Source organism: Chiloscyllium plagiosum, unplaced genomic scaffold (assembly GCF_037043375.1).
Source record: "Chiloscyllium plagiosum isolate Xiang-an unplaced genomic scaffold, Cpla_swu_hap1 HiC_scaffold_44, whole genome shotgun sequence".
Taxonomy (NCBI): Eukaryota; Metazoa; Chordata; class Chondrichthyes; order Orectolobiformes; family Hemiscylliidae; genus Chiloscyllium; species Chiloscyllium plagiosum.
This window is the reverse complement of record NW_028270182.1, coordinates 61,406,375-61,425,463: the sequence shown is the minus strand read 5'-3', so window position 1 is coordinate 61,425,463 and position 19,089 is coordinate 61,406,375. Positions and strand designations below refer to the sequence as shown.

Here is a 19,089-nt window from a genome sequence, read left to right as displayed (position 1 = left end):
TGAATAAAGGAACCACATTAGCGATCCTCCAGTCATTCGACACTTCACCTGTGGCCAGCAAAGTATTAAATATATCCACCACGGCCCCAGCAATCTCCTCCCTTACCTCCCATAGCAGCCTGCCATACATTTCATTGGGCACTGGGGATTGCTCCACCTTTATGCCTGTGAAGACATTTAATAGTTGCTCCTTATTGGTGTTAACATGTTCTGGAACCTCACCATCCCAACTGAAATCCCCGGCTACAATGCCTTTCTCCTGTGTGAATACAGATGGGAAGTATTCATTGAAGACCTCACCTACTTCCTCTGGCTCAATGCACAGATTATCCCTTTGGTTTCTAACAGGTGCAATTCTTTAACTGGCGATCTTCTTCCTCTAACTACACTCATAAAATACCTAATGGCCTTTCCTTAACAGTATCTGCCAAGGATAATTCATGCCTATTGTTGCCCCTCATTTTTAAGGCCCACCCCCTCTTGCATACACTATACTTTTGAAGGGCTTCCCCTGTTTATATCACACTGTACCTACTTTATCCAGCTCACGATATCGCTTGACCATTATTCACTGGAGTTACTGCCTTTGTCATTCACTCTTCTGGGAGCACACTGGCCCATAATCCTCACTGTATCACTTTAGCTTTCTTCTTTTATCCGGATATGAACCCAACTGCAAATAGTTCCTCCCAGTCTGTGTTTGCCAGATCCTGTCTCGTGATAATGATAATGCCCAGTGACAGTAATATTCTAATGATTCGGGGGCTTCTCCAAATTTGGCACCTTCACTTCTGCACTATCCTTATCTCTTTCCAAAATGACTTTGAAACTTAGTGTTGTGTCCACTATCCCCAAAGCGCTGCAAAAATCCTTATGTCTGTCATCTTGTCCAGCACCTACAACCCTACTCTGTCTGTAACATCCATCCCTTGCTGACCTGCCCTTCAGCCTCTCCAGCACATGTTATCACTGTAACCTTCTGCAGTCCCCACAGCAGTTCTCCATCCTTTCATGCAGCGCCTCATTACCTCTAACCATTCAGGAAGTACGGAGGCATGGGATACAGAGAAACCTGTCTGTCTGGATGCAGAATTTCTGGCCCATAGAAGACAGAGGGTGATGATAGATGGAAAGCATTTACCCTGGAGCTCGGTGACCAGTCGTGTTCAGCAGGCATCAGTTCCCGGAACCATGCTCTTTGTGATTTTCATAAATGACTTGGATGTGGGAGTGAAAGAGTGGGTTAGTAAGTTTGCCGATGACACAAACATTGATAGAATGGTGGATAGTGTGGAGGGCTGATGTAGGTTGCAACGGGGCATTGATATGATGAGGAGTTGAGCTGAGAGGTGGCAGAAAGAGTTCAACCTGGAAAAGTGTGAAGTGATTTATTTTGGAACGTCGAAATTGAATTCCGAATATTGGGTTAAAATAGGATTGTTGGCAGTGTGGATTAACAGTGGGATGTTTGGTTCCACTTCTAGATCCCTCAAAGTTGCCAACCAAGCTGATAGGGTTGTTAAGAAGTAATACATTGTGTTGGCTTTCATTAGCTGGGGGATTGAGTTTCAGAGCCGTGAGGCTGTGCTACAGCTTTATGGAGCTCGGCTTAGACCACAGTTCGATATTAAGTTCAGTTCTGGTCCTCTCATACAGGGATGTGGAAACTGTGGAGATGGTAAAAAGGAGATTTACCAGGATGTTGCCTGGACTGGAGTGCATGTCTTGTGAAGAAAGGTTGAGGGAGGTAAAGCTTTCCTCACTGGAGTGAAGAAGGGTGAGGGGTGACCTGGTAAAGGTGAACAAGGTAATGAGAGGCACAGACAGTGAACAGTGAACAATTTTTTTTTCCCATGGCAGAAATGGCTATCAGAAGGGAATATAATATTAAGGTGATTGGAAGAAGGTTAAGGGGAGATTTCAGAGAGTTTGGTTCTCCACACAGAGTGGTGGGTGTGTCGAATGCACTGTAGTGGTGGTAGTAGAGTTGGATACATGAGGGACATTTAATAAACTCTTGGAAAAAGCATATGGATGATAGTGTAAAATGAAATGTATGTTGGTTAGTTTGATCTTAGAGGAGGATAAAAGGTCGGCGTAACATTGAGGGCCGAAGGGCCTTGTTCTGTACTGTTTTATGTTTTACGTTCCGTATGGAAAACTGGGTAATACGTTCTGATCAAGGTAAAAGGATACGGCATCCAGGAGGAGCTAGTCAACTGGATAATACAATTTACTTCACGGTAGGAGACAGAGCGTAGTTGGAGACATTTTGTTTTTCTGACTGGAGGTGCAGTCAGTCCATTGTTGTTTGTCATTTGGATAATTGGTTTGGCTGAGAATATTAGTTTCCTGGTAAATACGTTTGTGTGTGGCACTAAAATTGGTGATATACTGAACAGTGAAGAAGGTTAACTATGTAAAAACAGGATGAACAGTACTGCTGGGATAGTGGGCTGAAGAATAGCAGATGGAGTTTAATTAGATAAATGTGACGTGTTCCATTTTGGTGAAACAAACCAGGGTGGGACTTGTACAGTTAATGTTCGGGGCTCGGTAGTGTTGTCAGTCAGTGACCCAGGGATGCAGGTACACAGCTCTTTGAAAGTGGTGTCCCAGGTAGACAGACTGGTGAAGCAGGCGTTTGGGATGGTTTCCTTCATTGGTCACAGCATTGAGAGCAGGATTTGGGATGTTATGTTGTGGTGGGCATTGGTGAGGTCACTATAAAAACATTCTTGATCAGTAGGAGAAATACATCTAGTTCACTTACATCCTTTAGGGAAGGACATCTGACATTCTAACCTGGTCTGGCCTACATGTGACTCCAGAGCCACAACAATATGGCTGACTCGGAGCTGCCCTCTGGTTAATTAGCAGTGGGCAATGTATGCTGATTCAGGTAGTGACACTCACAGCCCAAGAATGAATAAACAAAAATACAAATGTCCCTCCCTACCTCTGCAAACCCCTCCATCTGCAGCAATCTCCCTGTAACACTCTCACCACCTCCAGCACCTCACCTCTCCCTGTTCCTATTGTGACATTAAACCCTGACAATGATTTATTTTCCCACTGCCCCCCTCTTGCTAGCAGACAGCCCACAATCCCTCTAACACTTACTGCACAAACACTCTCTCGCTTGAGAATTGTTTGTACTTTTTGATGTTCTTCTAAGCCTGATAATCTAATATGGTCCATTTTGTCCTGAGTGAGGGACAGCAGGGAATTTCTTGCTGAGGTTTTGTCTGTTTCAATGGAATGTCCTTTTGTTGAGTGTTTTACATCGTTCTTCAAGTGTTTTCAACTGTTCGCTTACAGACACATATTTCAGTCTGTTCATCCTGTTAACTCTTGGTCAGTTTTAGATTAGATTAGATTAGATTACTAACAGTGTGGAAACGGGTCCTTCAGCCCAACAAGTCCACACCGACCTGCCGAAGCGTAACCCACCCATACCCATTCCCTTACATTTACCCCTTCACCTAACACTTCGGGCAATTTAGCATGGCCAAATCACATAATTGGCACATTTTTGGATTGTGGGAGGAAACCGGAGCACACGGAGGAAACCCACGCAGACATGGGGAGAATGTGCAAACTCCACACAGACAGTTACCTGAGGCGGGTTCTCCATTCAAACCTATGTAAATGGGCTATTTTGTTTCCAGTTGTGTCTTGTCCATTCTGTGATTCATGATAAAGCTTTATAACTATTTAAATGTCACTTTATCCCAATTTCCCGGAGGATCTCAGTGTGACATTACTCATTCACTCAGCTTCATCAGACAACGGTCACTGGGATAGTTACGTCCCTCGCCAGTTGCACAATGTGTTATTCAAAGAAACACTGAGGAAAAAACAAAGTTCTTTGAACTCCTCTTCTCTTGTCAGTGTGATTTTCCCAGATTATGTGAATATTGAAGTTTCCCAAAATTATCACAATGCCTTTGTTAAAAATTCCAATGAGTTCCTGTTTAATGCAGTGATGAGCAATGAAATGCTGTTTGGTGGCTAAAACTGTTCTGCTGCTTGTGTCCTTGGCAAGTAGTAGCCAGAATTTACATTCAGACTGACTCTACTTCATGATCTGAGGCCAAATACGTTCTCTGTAATGCCTTTGTTACCCATTTCTGTCAGCGTTACCCAACCTCCTTTCCTATTCTGCCTTAGATCCCGCAAGATTGTGAACAATTGAATATTTATGTTCCACCTATTTTTCATCCTGTAACCATGTCTCTCTCGGGTCTAACTATCATTTATCTCTGTGTCACAAATCCATCTACCTTATTGAAGATACTTCGTCCATTCCAAAAAAAAATGATTTACTCTTTCCCATAAACTCCTGTCACAAACCTATTCACTGATGTACAGTTTTAGTTAAACTTTTTCCATCCTGTTCCTGTCTGCTTGACTTCAGTCACGTTCCGATGCTGTTCTGATGCTTCACTTTTTATCTTTGGATTTGGAAAGCTTCTTTCACTTGAACCCTGTCCCTGCATCCTTTCTGTAAGTTTAAAGCTCTGTCCATAAACCTGCCAACATAATTACCAGCACTCCATTCTCATCATGGTTCCATTGGGTCCCAGTGCAACAAGATTGTTTTTAGTTACTTGTGGGATATGGGTGTCTCTGGCTGACCAGCCTTTCTTGTCCCCCTCCCGAGCCTTAGCTCCCTTTGAGCTGAGTAACTTGTTCGGCCATTTCAGAGGGTAATTGAGAGGCAAACACTTCGATGTGGCTATGTCGTGCAGACCACATGATGATGGGCAGATGTCCTTCTCGAAAGGACCAGTGTCTTTTTGATGAACAAAAATTATTTTGGACATCAGCAATGGTTTCATACTTATTCATGAATTGTTAATTGCAAGTTTTTTAAAAAAAATATTGATTTAAACATCACCCATTTCTGATGGTGGGATTCAAACCTGTCTCCCCTGAACATTAGCTGAGGTTTCGGATACATGCTCTAGCAATAATACCACTCGGCCACCACCTCACCTGCTCACAGGTAGCTCATTCCTGACTAGTTATACCAGTGCAAAATGAAGCAAAACCCGTTCTTCCGAAACAATTGTTTGATACTGACATCTTCCAGCACTCTGGTGATATCACTCAGTCTCTTTCCATGTGGTATCCCTCACTGTGTGGGTCTAATTGCTACCTCTGTCAGTGTCTCTCACTCTTGCAGCTACTCCAGATCCTGAGCCAACTGAATTCCCCACTCCAGAGAGACGCAGCAGAACAGGCCAAGGATGGAGCCTGGGATTTTCCAGATCTGTGTGACTTAGTGCTATTCTCCATGTGTAACCCTCAGTGCATCAGTCTAATTTCCCATTCTGTCTATTTCTCTGTTTCCTGTAGGAATTTAGGGAGTTCCTGACTCAATAGACTTTCCAACTGCTGGGTGTCTCGTCCATAACCTCATTGAAGATGGTTAGTCAGCCAGAGAGACAAAGGGCAGGGAGATCTGGAGCCTTCAATAAATCCTGCAGTGAGGTAAGATCACTCACAGTGCATAGAGCGGAGAGCAATGAGATGGCTCCAAAAATCGGCTAACAAGACATGATATACATACAGTGCTGGAGGGGGAGCACATTATGACACACCCCAGGCTCAATCCCCACCCCTACTATAAGTTCTGTTGTACTACGTCTCACTACTCTGCAACACCGTATCTGTGGCATGTCTTGTGGACCAGTGTCTTCAATCATTTGTAACTCCTATAACAATTCCTGTCTCTGTAACCTCTTCCCTTCCCGATAGTCCCTCCACATATTTGAAATGTACTGCATTCCAGACTACCATCCCTATCGCTGTAACTTGCTTCAGTGTCTATCACATGCCTTACCTCTGTCGTCTCCTCCTCCAATAACTGGAGACAGAGCCAAGCATCACGGAAACGGTTCCTTCGATCCAACTAGTCCATGCTGACCAGAGTACCTGACTGAGTCGTGTTTCCCTGCACTTGACCCATATCCCTTCAAACCTTCTCCTCTCAATGTACCTGCCAAATGTCTTTTACATGTTGTGATTGTACTTTTCTCTACCACTTCCCCTGGAAACACATTCCATGCTTGCACCATCCTCTGTGTGAAAAATGTTCTCCTGCAATCTCATCTAAGTCTTTCCTCTCCCATCACATATTTATGCTCTCTAGAACACAGAACATGACATTGCTGGCCTTTCGGCTCTCGATGTTGCGTCGACCTGTGGTACCAATCTGAAGCCCAAGTACTAACACTAGTCCATTCTCGTCCATATGCCTAGCCAATGACTGTGTAAATGCCCTTAAAGTCGGTGAGTCCACTACTGTTGCAGGCAATGCATTCCATGCCCCGACTATTCTGAGTAAAGAACCTACCTCTGGCATCTGCCCCATATCTATTTATTAATATTAGTATCTACCTCAATTTAAAGCTGTCTGCCCTCGTTCTCGGCATCGCCATCCGAGGGAAAAGGCTCTCACTGTCCAACCCATCTAACTCTCTGACTATCTCATATGTCTCAATTAATTGATCTCAAACGTCTTCTCGCGAACAGAAACAGATTCAAGTCCCTCAGCCTTCCTCCTAAGACCTTCACTTCAGACTTGGTAAAATCTTAGTAAGTCTCCTCTGAACCCTTTCCAAATCTTTCACATCCTTCCTGTAATGCGGTGATCTGAACCATAGGCAGCACTCCAAATGCGACCGCACCAGTTTTGTACAACTGCAGCATTATCTCATGGTTCCGAAACTCAATCCCTGTACCAATAAAAGCTCACACGCTGAATGTCTTGTTAACAACTCTATCAACCTGGGTGGCAACTTTCAACAATCCATGTAGATGGACACAGTGATCTCTCTGTTCATCTGCATTTAATACCTACTCCATATTGATCTTAACATATTCTCGAACCTCACCATCCCCGGATACAATGCCTTTCTCCTGTGTGATTACAGATGGGAAGTATTAATTGAAGACCTCACCTACTTCCTCTGGCTCCATACAGATTGTCCCCTTGGTTTCCAACAGGCTGAAGTCTTTATTGGGAATCCTCTGACTCTGACGAAAGTCACAAAATATCTTGTAGCTTTTCCTTAATAGTGTCTGCCAAGGATATTTCATGGCCATTGCTTACCCATTATTTTTAAGGACCCCTTGCACTCTCTGTTCTTGTGAAGAGTTACACCTGTGTTTATTGAACTGTATTTCCTCGATCAAACTCACGATATCACTTGATCAGTATTCACTGGACTTTCTCCCTTTGTCATTCCCAGTTTATTAACACACTGGCCATGGATCCTCACTGTATCACTTTAAGATACTCCACTTTCCAGATATAGCCCTGACTGCAGATAGTTCATGCCAGTCTCTGTTTGCCACATTCAGTCTCATTATAAGAGACTCAGTTGTGAAGGGGACAGACAGGAGACTGTGTGGCTGCAGAAGTGACCCCAGGATAGTGTGCTGCCTTCCGGGTACCAGAGTCAAAGATGACTCTGAGCTGTTACTGAACATTGTGAAGGTGGAGGGTGAACAGCCAGAGGTTATTATGCACATTGGTCCACATGACAGAGGTAGACAAAGGGATGGGGCCCTGTGAAATGCGTATCGGGCATTAGGTCAGAAGTTAAAAAGCAGCATCTCAAGGGTAGTGAGCTCCAGATTACTCCCAGTGCCACATGCCAGTGAGGATAGACATAGAAAGATAATCCGGATGGATGTGTGGCCGAGGAGCTGGTGTAGGGGACACAGGGTATTCAGTTCTTTTGAGCATTGGGATCTCTTCTGGGTTAGAGGTGACCTGTACAAGATGGGGGGGGGGGCGACTTGGACTTGAAGCAAAGGAGCACCAGTATCCCTTGGTGGGGGGTTGGGGGGTGCAGGTGGGCTGACTGGCAACGCACGATGCCTGACTGGGAAGGCAGACGAGCTCAGAGCATGGATTGGCTGTGGATACTGGGATATTCCAGCCATAGCAGAGATATGGCTGAGAGGTATAGGACACTGCTGGGCAAGGAACAGCTATATTCGAGGCTTCAATTCCACCATCTTGTGAGGGCATTTCTTTCCCCTCTGCTGTATGGTCCTGACTGAGACAACCCAGGTGGTCCCAGATATCAATCCTGACCCATGCTGTATTAGTGATCTCTGTAATATCCTCCATTCCCAATCATCTTTCCTCTGTTTGGAATCTCCTCTAGTCCCCACAATGCTCTCTGTCTCTGTCAGGTTCTCCAATCCCTAACAGCCTAATCCCTAAATGTCTCCAGAAGATACTAAATTCCTTCATCCCGGTAAACCCCGACAGTCCTGTCTATCCCTGTAAGCCCCTCCTACCAATACTACCCTCTGTGTCAATGTATTTGCCTTTAACCTCTCCATCCTTCCCTATCTGGGTAAACGTCTCCAGCTTCTCCAAGCCTTCCTTATCTGTGAAAAATTATTCACTTCATTGAGCTGTCCCAATCTGTGTAATCCCTTCCAGATCTAAATACCTCCCTGTCTTTGTAACTATGTCAGGCTCCTACCTGAGAATCTCACTATCAGTGTAATCTCCCAAAGAACTCCTGACTTTAGGAACCCCCTCCACCTGATAACATCCTCCATGTCTGTAGAAACCTTCCAGTTCAACCGTCCCTATCATGGAACTTGGTCTCTATAATCCTAATGATGATGATAAATTCTTCCTCTCTAAAGCGCACTCAATCTCTGTAAACTCTGCTGGTCCCTACTCCCCTCCCTGTGCATGTAATCTGCTTCAGACACTACATATCTTTATACCTTTAATGTCCTCCCCATGTGACTACACTATTTATTTCCGTTACCTTCATGAGCTTCCGTAATTCTCACTGTGACTCTCACCATGTCCCATCCCTACATCCCTCCGTTTTTCTGAAAAGTCCTCCTTATTCTTAAAACCCTCCCTAACTATGTCTCCTGTTCCAGCCTCCACATCTCTCCCTGGAGCAGTCAAACCTGCTCCAATAACCTCAAAGCCTCCTGGTCTTTCTAATTCCCTTTAGTTGTGAAACTCTCCCCATGTCTGTAATATATCCTGCAGTGTCGAAACCTCTCCCTTTATTTGTATGGCCCTCCAATCCCTACAACTGCCCCTGTTTTTGTAACATTATCCTGCACCTTGAAACCTCCTGATTGCTGAACCTTCTTCAGGCTCTGCACTTTCTCTATTTCTGCTACTTTCTCCTGCTCTTAGAACACTCCCTATCTGTATGATCCCCTGCAGTCTCTGCAGCCTTCCGTATCTCAAGCCACAAGCTGCCTCCACAAGCCGCCCCCCACACCTTTTCCTGCTTCCAGTCCCTTCAGCACCTTCTATAACTGTAAACTGCCCATTTGCCAAGGCTACTCCAGTTCCTACAATGTCTGTCAGAATCTGATGCCCACACTTTCTCTAATCTGCAAGTCTCTCTGTAATCTGTTAACATCTGCAGCCACCACTACTGTCCGTAACTTTCTTCGGTCTTCCAGTCCCATTAAGCTTCCCATTCTTGCATTAACTAAAGCCTGTGTATCTTAGTACTGCCTAAAAACTTGCATGTCTATGTAAACTGCTCCAACCCCTCACTATCTCCATAAACACCTGCTACCCTTAAATCCATCTCTATTTGTATTACCTCTTCCAGTCCTGTCAAAACCCCCAATCTATGGAGCCCATTTAATCTTCCCTTGTTGGGTAATCTCTTGAAGTTCCTGGCGATTTCCCAATTTTAGCAGTTTCCCCAATCTTTATGACTCTCCAATTCCGATAAGACTCACTTTCATTGCCAGTTTATCTAGTCTCAAAACCTACCTATAATCTGCTTATTCTTCTCCAATTCTTAGAAATTAATCTATTTAAATTTCACCCTGGTTCTCCCCCAACCTCCCAACCACAGGAACCTCTTTCAGTTTGAGCAACCCTCCCCATCTGTGTAACTGTCTCTAACCCTGGCATTCTCCATTGCCTTCCTATCTATGAGCCTTCAGAACCTAGAAGCCTTTGAATATCTGTAAAGGTCTTCCGTCACTACAACCTTCCATATCTCTCTTAAGACTCTTCTCTTGGAAACACCCCCTGTCTGTCCCTCTCAGTCTGCCTGCCTCACCCTACACCCATCCCTATCCCTATCTCCAGAATTTAATCCAGCTCCCTCTATCTCTGTAAATTCCTCCAATCCCCAAACCCCTTTGTCCCGCTGACATTCTTGATCAGATGTAACTCTGTTTAACTCTAACATCCTTGTGTCCCTGTAAGCCTCCCTGTCTCTGTAACCTCTATCCATCTGTTCAAACCCCCACTACTGAGGAATAACTCCCTGTATTCGCCATAAAGCAGATGGAATGAGAGTGAATTGATATGATGGAACCGTCATTCCGGAGATGTAGCTGCAGAATGACCATCACAGGGAAGGGAATATTGAAGGATTGTTGGGATCTATGCAAAAAGGCAACAAGTTGTGAAGAAAGGATGAGGTTAATGCATTAATGAGACAGTCATATGGATCTGAAGATCAAATGTTGGAGTCTATTTGGGTGGAGCAAGCAGCAGCAACCGTTAGCAGGAATTATTTTATGGGCACCAGAAAGTGATGGGAATGTCAATATGGTTACGATCAGGACACTGATTATACTTGTAGCAAGGGCAGTACAGTTACTGTGTGTGATGGTGGTCTCCATCCCGACTGGATAACTAATGAATATCAGGGCTATAATGGATGGAATCTGGATTGTATACGAGATGGTTTTCCATGACATCATATCAAGGAGCCATCAACAAAATTGTCTATTGTAGATCAAATGCTGTGTAATAATAAATATCTAAAAATCCGAATCTAAAGGAGTTTTGTGAGCAGAGACCCACAATGTTATAATGTAGATGCTCAGTTTGAGGTAAGACCATGAGAAGTAAGAGTGAAATGAGGCCATTTGGCCCATTGTGGATGCTCTGCCCTTCAATCTGATCATGGTTGACCTGATACTCTCCAACTCTACTTTCCTGCCTTTTCCACAAAGCCCTTGTTTCCCTGATTCATTAACATCTGACCATCTCTGCTGTCAATATTCTTAATGACCCAACCTCGACAGCCCCCTCCAGTCAGGAATTCCCACAGAGTCACTACCCTCTGAGTGAAGACATTCCTCCTCATCTCCATCTTAATTGCGTGAGCCCTTGATTGGATTTTACGGCCTCTGGTTACAAATTCTCTCACAACTGAATCGAAGGGAAATGACAAAGTTAATTATTGGAGATGAAATGAAAATTGGTGGAGATGGGGTAAACGAACAAGAATGTCCAAGGTTGCAGAGCTTTACAGATCAGTTGGAAAGATGTGCAGAGAAATGGCAAATTGAGTTTAATCTGGATAAGTGTGAGGTGATGTCAGATTCAAGCGGAAATTTAGGATACTGAGGGAAGTTGATAAACAGAAAGATCTTGGTGCAAGACATTAACTCCCTGAAAATGGCAACAGGAGTGTTTCAGACAGGAAAGAAAACAAATAGAACACTGGCCTTCATCAGTCACAATGTTGGGTATAGTGGTTTGCATCTGATGTTGTAATTGTATGAAATTTCTGCTCGGTCATATTTGCAGTACTGTGTGCAGTTCTCATCTCCACACAATAGGGAGGATGGGGAGGCTTTGGAGAGGGTACAAAAGGGGTTTATCAGCACGTTACCTGTGTTAGGTTTATCATGATGTGTTAGGTGTAAGAGGAAATTAAACAAAGTTGGATTGTTTTGCAAGAGTATCGGAGACCAGGTACAGGAATATAACATACGGAGAGGTATAGATAATGTGGATAGTCGGAATCTCTTTTCCAATGTGTAAGTTTCAAATACTAGAGTGCATAGGTTTAAGGTGAGAAAGAGGACGTTTAAACGAGATGTGTGAAGCAAATTTTTTTTAATATAGAGAGTGGAGGTTACCGAGGGAGGTCGTAGCAACAGAATGTGAATAAAGTTTCAAAGTGGCATTTAGACAGAAACATGAACAGGGATACGGGATATGGACCATGTGCAGGCAGATGATATGAGTTAAAATAGCATCTTGCACAGCATAGCCATGGTGGGCCGAAGGACCTGTTGCTGTGCTGTACTGTTCTATTTTCTAACTTCCCAGCATCTACCCGATCAGAGCCTCTCAGAATCTTGGATGGTTCATTCCATTTCTCTCTCATTATCTAAACTTCAATGGGTTCAACCTCAATCTACTCCACCTCTTCTCACTAGAAAATCCCTCCATTCCCAGAATCAGCCGAGTGACCCTTCTCTGACCTGCCTCCAATGCGACAGTATCTTTCCTTCGGGCACTCAAACTGTTCATAATATTCTAGGTGTGGTCTGACTTGAACCTTGCCTAACTTTAGCTAGATCTGCCTATTTTTAGACTCCATTCCCTTTGTAATAAATGCCAGTATTTGACTTCTCTATTACCTGCTGACCTTGGAAGCCAACCTTTTTAGATTGATGAACAAGAACTCCCATAACCCTTTCTGCTGCCAGTCTGAAACCAAATAGTGTTAGCCTGACATTAAGTCGGGAGCATACTAAAATTGTTAGAATGATATTTTAAAATACAATACTGGACACTTAGAAACACATTTTATAAAAGAGAATTTGTTTTTGAGTCTGTTGGATTTGATTTGTTTGTGTGAGAATATAAATGGCTGAATTGAATGGGTATAGAAGGGGTGTAGTGGTACAGGGGATATGGTGTCTTTGAATTACCAGAAGCCTTTACACATATTTCAATAAGGGCTAATGAGTAACTTGGTAGAGAATAGGGCCTCTGAAATATGAATAAGTTCGCCTATGTGTGGAACCAGAGGAGGTGGGTGAGATATTAGACTAAATAGTGTTGCCGGTATTTATTGTGGCGAAAGACATGGAAGCTCGGGAAAATGAGGAAGTAAATAGTGATGTCTTCGAAAGAATCCTCAACAGAGAAGAGAAAGTGCTGGAATCTTAAAACAAATAAAGTTATATCAATCCTCAGTAGCTCATTAGGTGTATCCTAGAATATTGTGGGAGGCTAGGGAAGAGATTGCACTGCCCCTAACAGAAATATTTATATTATCAACAGATGCAGTGTGGTGTCGGAAGACTGGAGGGAGGATAATGCTGTTCCATCACTTAAGGGCTGCAGGGAAAAGCCAGGAAATTACAGCCCAGTGAGCCCAGTGGTGGGGAAGTTGTTGGAGGAGATTATGAGAAAAAGGTACCACATATATTAACAAAAGCAAGGACTCATTCGAGGTGGTCAGCATGGCTTTGTGAGTGGAAAACAGTGTTTCACAAACCAGATTGACTCTTCGAGAAGGTGGCCAAGAGATAGATGAAGGCAGACCAGTGAACATTGTCCACATGGACAGTGAAGCATTTAACATGGTTCGAAGGGATTTCGAACATCTCGTCAAGAGGAAGAAGGCAGCTTATTTAAGGTTGAGGAAGCAAGGGTCAGAAAGCTTTTTAGAGGGTAACATGGAGCAGCACGATGGCCCAATGGTTAGCACTGCTACCTCATAGCACCACGGACTCCATTTTGATTCCTGCCTCAGGCGACTGTCTGTCTGGAGTTTGCACATTCTCCCCGTGTCTGCGTGGGTTTCCTCCAGGTGCTCCGGTTTCCCCCCACATCCCAAGGATGTGCATGTCAGGTGACTCAGCCAAGATAAATTACCCAAAGTGTTCATGGATGTGTAGGTGTGGTGCATTAGTCAGGGCAATTGGAGAGTAATAGGGTGGGGGAATGAGTCTGGGTGGGATACTGTTTGCAGGGTTGATATGGAGGTGTTGGGCCAAATGGCCTGTTTCCACATTGTAGGGATTCTCTGAAAGTACCAGGAAGGAACTTAGGAGTGGACTTAGGACAGCTAGAAGGGGACATGAAAAATTATTGTTGGGAAGGATGAAGGAAAACTGAAAGGCAGTCTCCACTTAAGTGAGGAACAAGAGGATGGCCAGAGTGAGAGTAGGGCCTGTCAGGGATAATGGAGGGAACTAGTGCCTGAAGTCGGAGGAGGTAGGGAAGGACCTTAATGAATCCTATGCCTCAGTATTCACTGCTGAGAGGGACATTTGTGAGAACAGCCTGAAACAGGCTGATATACGTGAACAGGTTGCTGTTAAGAATGAGGATATGCTGAGAATTTTGTAAAAGATAAAGATAGATAAGTCCGCTGAACCAGATGGGATATGCCCAAAGTTACTGCACGAAGCGAGTGAAGAGATTGTTGCACTTTGGCGATGACCTTTGCACCCTCACTGTTCACTGGAGTCGGACCAGATGATTGGAGAGTTGCAAATATTATTCCCTTGTCAGGAAATGGAATAGGGATAATCCTGGGAATTACAGACCTGTCAGTCTTATGTCTGTGGTGTGCAGATTATTGGAGAGGACTCCGAGACAGGTTTTATGATTCCTTGGCAAACCATAGTTTGATTACAGATAGTCAGCATGGCTTTATAAGGGGCTGATCATGCCTTATAAATCTTATTGAATCTTTTGAGAAAGTGACAAAACACCTTTTAGGCTCAATTCAGAAAGTACAGAGACATGGGTTGCCGGGAAACCTGTCTGTCTGTATATGGAATTTATGGCCCCCAGAAGACATAGGGTGATGACAGGTGAAAAGCATTCATCCTGGAGCTGTGACCAGTGTTTTTCTGCAGGGATAGGTTCCAGGACCTCTGCTCTTTGTGAGTTTATGAATGACTTGGATGTGTGAGTGGAAGAGTGGGTTAGTAAGTTTGCCAATGACACAAGTGTTGGTGGAGTGGTGAATACTGTGGAGGACTGTTGTAGGTTGCAACAGGGCAATGACAGGATGCAGAGCTGGGCTGACAAGTGGCAGATGGAAGTCAATCTGGAAAAGTGTGAAGTCATTCATTTTGAAAGATTGAATTTGAATGCAGAATGCAATGTTAAAGGCAGGATCTTTGGCATGTGGAGGAACAGAAGGATCTTGGGTAACAGGTCCAGAGATCCCTCAAAGCTTGCCACCCAACATGATAGGCTTGTTAAGAAGGAATATATTGTGTTGGATTTCATTAGCTGGGGGATCGAGTTTTAAAGCCGCGAGGTTATGCTGTAGCTCTATAGAGCCCAGGCTGGACCCCACTGGTAATATTGTGTTCAGTCTGGTCTCTTCATTACAGGATGGATGTGAAAGCTTTAGAGAGGGTAAAGAGGAGATTTACCAGGATGCTGCCTGGTCTGGAGAGCCTATCTTATGAAGAAAGGTTGAGGGAGCTAAGGCTTTTCTCATTAGAGTGAAAACGTGTGAGGGGTGACTTGGCAGAGGTGAACAAGATGATGAGAGGCACAGAAAGAGTGAATAGTGAGAGACACTTTTTACCCTGACATAAATAGCTATTACAAGGGGGTGTAATTTTAAGGTGATTAGCGAGTGGTTAAGGGGAGATTTCAGAGGTAGGTTCGTTACATACAGAGTGGTGGGCGAATGGAATGCACTGCTAGTGGCAGTAAAGTTAGATGCACTAGGGACATTTAATATATTTCTGGATAGGCACGTGGATAATAAAATGAAGGGTGTGTAGGTTAGTTTGATCTTGCGTTCGGATAAAATCTTGGCATGGCATCATGGCTGAAGGGTCTGGTGCTGCACTGTCCTATGTTCTTTGTCCCGTATGGTAAAGTGGGCAATGAGCTCAGATCAATGTAAAAGGATATGGCATTCAGGAGGAGTGAGGGAACTGGATACAAAACTGGGCTTGATGGTAGGAGACAGAGGGTGATGTGAGACATGTTGTTTTTCTGACTGGATGCATGTGACCAGCGGTGCCCTTTTGTTTGTCATTTGGACTAATGGTTTGGATGGGAATATTGGTATCCTGGAAAGTAAGATTTTATTTTGAGTTATACTGAAATTGTTGTTAAAGTGGAAGTGAAGAAGGTTATCTGTGATTCTACAGGATGAACAGTCCTGCTGGGGTAGTGGGCTGAAGAATAGCAGATGAAGTTTAATTAGATAAATGTGAAGTGTTCCATTTTGGTGAAACAAGCCACGGTGGGACTTGTACAGTTAATGCTCGGGCCCTGGGTGGTGTGGTCAATCAGAAACCCAGGGATACAGGTACACAGTTCTTTGAATGTGGTGTCACAGGTAGACAGGCTGGTGAAGCAGGCGTTTGGGGTGGTTACCTTCATTGGGCAGAGCATTGAGAGTAGGAGTTGGGATGTCATGTTGAATCTGTACAAAACATCGGTGAGGCCACCATAAAAACATTGTTGATCAGTAGGAAGAACTCATCTGTCTCACTTACCTGCTTTAGGGAAGGACACCTGACATTCTAACCTGGTCTGGCCTGCATGTGACTCCAGACCACACCAATATGGCTGACTCTGAGCTGCCCTCTGGGTAATTACCAGTGGGGGCAAAGAATGCTAGTCCAGGCAGTGATACCCACATCCCATGAATAAATAAAAAAAAATACATATGCTCCTCCCACCCTCTGCAAACCCCTCCAGCTGCAGCAATCCGTACTGACTTTGTAACAACGTTCAGGCCCTGACCACTCTCTGTAACACTCTCACCACCTCCATCCCCTTCATCTCTCCCTGTTCCTTTTCTGACAATAAACCCTGACAATGGTACCTCTTCCATCTGACCTCCTCCTGCTAGATGACCCTTTGTAATTCCTTTAAAACTTACTCCTAAACACTCCCTCACTGCAGAATTTTTAGTAATATTTGGTGATCTTCTCAGCCTGATAATCTAATATGATACATTTTGTCCCGAGTGAGGGACCAGTGGGAATTTCTTGCTGAGGTTTTGTCTGTTTCAATGGAGTGTCCTTTTGTTGAGTGTTTCTTTCAAATGTTTTCCACTGTCCATTTACAGACACATGTTTCAGTCTGTTTAGCCTGTTTACCTTAGTCACTTCTCTGCTCAAACTCAAGTAATTGGCTATTTTCATTTCTAGTTGTAACTTGTCCTTTGTGAGTCTCTTTACAACATTATATTTCTTAAAACTGCACTTATCACAATTTCCTAGAGGATCTCTTAAGGTGATATGACTCATTCACTAAGTTTCATTGCACAACAGTCGCTCTGAGATAGTTACATCCCTCGCCAGTTGCCCAATGTGTTATTCAAAGAAAGACTGAAAAAAAATTCATGGAACTCCTCTTCCAATATCACAGTTGTCCATCTGACTGTCCCAGATTATGCGAAAATTGTAGTTTCCCAAAATTATCACAATGCCTGAGTTTAAAAATTCCAATGAGTTCCTGTTCAATGCAGTGATGAGCAATGAAATACTGTTCAGTGGCTAAAAACTGTTCTGCTGCTTGTGTCCTTGGCAAGTAGTAGTCAGAATTTACATTCAGACTGACTCTACTTTATGATCTGAGGCCAAATGCTTTCTCTGTAATGCCTTTGTTACCCATTATTGTTAGTGTTACCCATTTTGCCTGAGTTTCCGCAAGGTTGTGAACCATTGAATATTTATGTTCCTCCTTTTGTTCACCCTGGAACCATGTCTCTCTGGTGTCTAAATCTCTTCTTATCATCGCATCACAAATCCATCTACCTTATTGACGAGACTTCGTCCATTCCAAAAAAAGTCATAATTTCCTCTTTCCCATAATTTCCTGTCACAAACCGATTCACTGATGTACAGTTTTAGTTAATCGCTACCCCATCCTGTACCTTTCGGCTTGCCTTCACCAACATCCCCATGCTGTTCCAATGTTTCACCTTTTCTTTTTGGTTTTGGAAAGCTCCTTTCACCTGAACCCTGTCCCTACATCCTCTCTGTCAGTTGAAAGCCCTGTCCATAAACCTACCGACATGATTGGCCAGGAAACTGCTCCCAGCACAGTTCCAGTGGGGCCATCCTAATGGATTATTTATTAAATCAGGTATGGGATGTGGGTGTCTCTGGCTGACCAGTCTTTCTTGCTCAGCCCTAGCTGCCCTGGAGCTGAGTAACTTGCTCGGCCATTTCAGAGGGTAATTGAGAGGCAAACACTTTGCTGTGGATATGTCGTGCAGACCACCTGAGGCTGAGCAGATATCCTTATCTAAAGGATAAGTGTTTGGGTTTTTTTGTACTTATTTGTGGATTGTTACATACTATTTTTTAAATTATTGATTTGAAATTCCACTATTTCTGATGGTGGGATTCAAATCTGTCTCCCCTGAACATTAGCTGTGGTTTGGGATACATGCTTTAGCAATATTACCACTAGGGCATCACTTCACCTTCTCACTGGTTGCTCATCCCTGAAACCAGTGCATCATGAAGCTAAACCCATGATTCTGTGATCCTGACACCTTCCAGTACTCTAGTGATGTCACTCAGTATCTCTCCCTGTGGTATCCCTCACTGTGTGGGTCTAATTGCTGCCTCTGTCAGTGTCTCCTGCTCTTGCAGTTATTCTAGATCCTGGGTCAACAGAATTCTACACTCCAGAAAGACACAGCAACACAGAGCAGGGATGGAGTTTGGGATTTTCCAGATCTCTGTGGGACTCGGTGCCATTCTCCTTGTGTAACCCTCACTGCATCATTCTAATGTCCCATTCTGTCTATTTCTCTGTCTCCTGTAGGTACTCAGGAAGTTCCTGGTTCAATAGACTTTCCATCTGCTTGGTGTCTCGTCTGTCACCACATTGAAGATGTCTGATCAGCCAAAGAGAAAAAGGGAAGGGAGATCTGGAGCCTTCAATAAATCCTGTAGTGAGGTAAGATCACTCACAGTGCACAGAACAGGGAGCAATGAGAGGGCTCCAAACATTGGCAAACAAGACATGACACAGATGCAGTGCTGGAGGGGGAGCATTGTACAGACACACCCCATGCTCAATCACCATGTCTACTTTAACTTGCATTGTGAGACAGCATCGGGAGTTCAGAGCTATCAATTCAGGCCTCTGCTGTCTTATTGAGCATCAGTACAACAGAGGTTAAAGCAGGCCTCCCACAAGATGTTGGGAATGCTGCCTGGGATCTTTCTCTTCTGTGTTTTCCCTCCAACACTGCACTAAGACTCAGTACCCTGTAACACTGTGTCTATGGCATGGCTTGTGCACCAGTGTCTTCATTAATTTGTAACTCCTATAACAGTTCCTGT

The 19,089-nt window shown here is 44.0% G+C and overlaps 1 long non-coding RNA gene across 1 annotated transcript in view; it reads left to right on the top strand.

Moving 5' to 3' along the window:
- LOC148137416 (uncharacterized) overlaps window positions 1-19,089 on the top strand; it is a 107,042-nt gene that overhangs the window by 59,703 nt on the left and 28,250 nt on the right. Inside the window, exons 7-9 of the long non-coding RNA XR_015754341.1 lie at window positions 5,365-5,499; window positions 13,073-13,207; window positions 18,566-18,700. This is a non-coding gene — a long non-coding RNA (uncharacterized LOC148137416). The remainder of the gene's footprint in view (window positions 1-5,364; window positions 5,500-13,072; window positions 13,208-18,565; window positions 18,701-19,089) is intronic.